The sequence below is a fragment of the Crocodylus siamensis genome, chromosome 5, assembly GCF_052110815.1.
Source record: "Crocodylus siamensis isolate JL-2025a chromosome 5, ASM5211081v1, whole genome shotgun sequence".
Lineage (NCBI taxonomy): Eukaryota > Metazoa > Chordata > Crocodylia > Crocodylidae > Crocodylus > Crocodylus siamensis.
The window spans coordinates 94,649,241-94,653,139 of NC_143399.1; the positions used below are offsets into that span (position 1 = coordinate 94,649,241).

Sequence of the window (3,899 nt, forward strand, 5' to 3'; positions counted from 1 at the left end):
TGCTGAACACCTCACAGAATTTCTAGACCAGACCAAGCATCACTGGAGGGTTGCACAGCACATACATAAATGGTTCCCAGATCCTGAGACATTTGTAGTGTCTGCTAAGACTGCAGCAGTGATGCTGCACTCCAATACAGGGTTGCAGCATTATAGCTTTCACCTTAGCAAGCTTGGGGATGATGTTGAGCATTTGTAACAAGAAGCGCCAGCTGTGGAGTTGTAGGCCCAGTCTTCCCCTGTCCTGCATGTTTGTTCCTCTCTGTTGGTTCTCCCTCTGTGTTTTTGGCCTTGCCTGTGCCCCCATCTACACCTTCAAATATGGCTGCCACAACCTTTGGCTCTCTTAATGCCAGTGGCTACAGAGACCTGTGAAGCAGACAGCACTCTTTGATTTCCTGTGCCAGACAAGGCTGGACATTGCCTTTCTGCAGAAAACACATACCAATGCAGCCAATCACACTGACTGGCATGCTGCCTGGAAGGGCTGAAGTTTCTTCAGTCATGGCACTTCCCTCAGTGCATTGGTTGCGATCCTTTTGTCACCACAGCTAATGCCTGACTTGAAGGTAGCCCAAGAGGTTGTCCCTGGCTGCCTGCTCACCATTTGCATCCAGTTTGTGCAACATCACCTCCTTATTAACATCTGTGAGCCAACTGCTGGACAAGAATGGATTGCCTTCTTTTAGACCATGGCTGACTTTTTACAGAGTGATACTAATGGTGATGACCTTCTCCTCCTGGGCAGAGACTTCAATTGCACAACTGGTGCACATCTTGACTGGAACGGGCTGGAGTCCTACCCATCCTCGGCGCAGAAGCTGTGGACCACTTTAGAGGCGGTGGACCTTGTTGATGTCTTGCATCATCTCCATGTTGATCCAAAGCAATATACCTGGCTGAAGGTGACCACTGGTGGGCTCTCCATGGCAAGCCTTGACCACCTGTACATCGCCAGGCACTACCTACCACTCCTGCACAGTAGCTGCATTATCTTAGCAGAACTGTCTGATTACAGGCTAGTTTCTTGTGTGCTGAGCCTTCCTGGCAGGACACATTCCTGGGCACCCTACTGGTGCCTCAACACTAGTCTGTTCCAGGACACTCACTTCCATGACTGCTTTCCTCACTTCTGGCAGACATGGGAGGCCCCAAGAGCCACCTTCCCCTCCTGGAAGCAGTGGTGGGATGTAGGAAAGGTGTAGATCAGAGTTTTCTGTCAGCAGTACATGCAGTTGGCAACAAGCAAGCTTCACCACCATGTTCAGGAGTTGGAGAAGGATGTGGCGCAGCTTGAGGTAGCCTTGTGTGATGCTGGCAGTGATGCGGGGCTGCTCGAGAGTCTTAAGCTCCACAAGAAACATCTGTGGGAGCTGGAAGAGAGTAAAGACTGGGGTGCAAGGGTCCACACCCACTGCCAAGAACTGGCAGAAACCAATACCCCGACTCACTTCTTCTTCAGCCTTGAGAAACGAGGAGCCACACAGAAGGTCATTGACCATCTCAAGACCCCAGATGGCCAAATGCTCACAGATCCTGTTGAGATATGATGCCACACTATCACCTTCTACCAGGAACTGTTTCCAGTCAAACCGACCTGCCTAGAGTCTGCTAGGCGCTTACATGATGGCCTCCCTAGGCTTTGCTCACAAGAGGCTGACCATCTTGAGTGAGAAATGTCTTTGGAGGAACTCACAGCTTCTGTCAGAGCCCTCACCTTGGGCAAAGCCCCTGGCACTGATGGGTTGCCTGCCAAGTTTTATAAGACCTTCTGGCCTCTCCTTGGCCCCTGCCTCCTGCATGTCTTTCATGAGAGTCTTGCATGCCAACCAGCTGTCCCCAAGCAGTCCTCACCCTGCTGCCTAAGACTTTGGCTGCATCAAGAGCTGGTGACCAGTATGTCACTCTTGTGCACTAGTTACAAGATCCTGGCCAAGGCTTTGGCTAACCAGCTGTGGACCATTATGACTTCCATCATCGGCCCTGAGCAGAGCAACTCCATGCCAGACAGAACCATCCAGGACAATCTGTTCAAGACCTGCTTATGGCTGATGGCTGAAGCCACCTGCTGATGGCTGAAGCCTCATCATTGGGCTCATCTCCTTGGACAAGGAGAAAGCCTTTGATCGGGTCAGGCATGTCCACCTGTTTTGCATGCTTAAGGCCTTCAGCTTTGGGTTCATCTTCATCTCTGCCCTCCAGGTCCTGTATCAGGACATTTTGAATGTCCTGACCTGCTTGAGAAGCTGGACCTACTTGAGAAGCTCCAGCAACTGCTTGTGGACTTCTTTTGGGACAGGCGTCACTGGCTCCCCTGAGCCATTCTTTATTTGGTCAAGGGGGCCCAGGGCTTAGTTGATCTGGTTGGCAGGGTGGTGGCCTTCCACCTGCAGGCCCCCCAAAGGCTCCTGTGCTGCAAGGACCCCCTACCCTGGTGGCAGCTAGCTAATTTGTTTTTGCACTGGGTGGAGGGCATCGGTTTCAACTGGGAGCTTTTCCTTCTGGACCCCACCCTCCTGGACTGGGGTGTCTTCCCACTCTTCTATCAAAGCATGATGTAGTCCTGGTGAGCTGCCTTCTGCCTCCTGCCCTGAGTCAGGCATCTGCAGTTTCCACAGTTACTGCAAGAGCCCCTGGTCCATAACCCAACCTCGCAGTGCAGGCTACCAAGCCTCACTTCTAGCAGCCTTATCAACTCCCTCATCTGGTCACATATCATCTGGTTGGGACACCTCCTCAAAATGACCCAGTGAGACTGGTCGTCAGCTGAGGCTCTGGCCACCTACTTGGGCATGCACTCAGTCTGCTGTGTTGCCCACTTCCTAAGGGATGTGTGGGCCATTCTCCCAGAGAATGTGGCAGCTGCCCTGGAGGAACACCTCCAAGGATGGAGAGCCCTCCCTGCCAGAGATGTCCTGGGTGAGCCTTTTTCACCACTGCCCATTGTCCCGGTTGTGGATAGTAACCTTACTGGCTCTCCTTGTGTATCCTGACAGTGGTACCGGGATCCGCTTTGATGCACTCCCCTGGAAGAACCTGTATCTGTGAGTGATTTAGGGTTGCCATGCCCATATTCTTGCCACTTGGCTCGACATGGTGTAATGGAGACGCATAGCAGTACTGGCACTCATGCCAGCTGGCCCCACCTGGCGCACTCTTTATAAGCCCCCCATCTCCCAAAAGATTGGTGACCTCCAGTGGCACTTGCTACATGGGGCCACCAGCACTCTCATCTGCCACATAAACATAGAGGAGGATGTTCATCATGCCTTCTTCACATGTACCCAGCTGTCACCGTTTAGTCCTTGTTCACTTGTTCACACTCCCCTACCTGGCAGCCAATGGGTGTGTCATCTGTCTGGCCAACTTCTTATTCAGCCAGGCTAAGATGGCCATTCTCAAGAGCCACAGGAACCAGTTTGCTGAGGCCAGCTCACACGACACCCTGCGGCTCTTCCAGTTTTTGAAGCAGGCACACCTGTCACTGGAGTTTGGGCATACAGTCCTCCAGCAGAAGGTTTCCCACCTTCCAGGCACGTTGGGCAATTCAGGGGGTGCTTTGTAGTGTTGAGGGTGGCTGTTTAGTCCTTGCACTGTGATACTGCTAGCCCTTTCCCAGGCTAGAGGCAGGGGTCTCAGCAAGCTGATGTACTGGATATTTTTATTTTAGACTGTAAGGGTAGGCCTTGTGGGCCATAACCCTAGGCTTTGTCTGTTATATCTAGGCCCCTACATGGGCAGTGTTTTATTTTTTGCTGGATTGTTACCCTATTTTCTCCCTTAATAAACCTTTCTAAAAGGTCAAAAAAAGTCTTTCTTTCCTTCTTTCTTTTCTGTTGTTAACATATGTCTAGCAGCTGCTTTCTTTTTTGTTTTTAAGTTGTGTTGCACCTTCAAAG

The 3,899-nt window shown here is 51.5% G+C and overlaps 1 pseudogene; it reads left to right on the top strand.

The window, feature by feature from the left end:
* The first annotated feature begins 2,778 nt into the window (after positions 1 to 2,778).
* On the top strand, positions 2,779 to 3,599 carry LOC149864408 (uncharacterized; annotated as a pseudogene).
* The last annotated feature ends 300 nt before the right edge of the window (positions 3,600 to 3,899 follow it).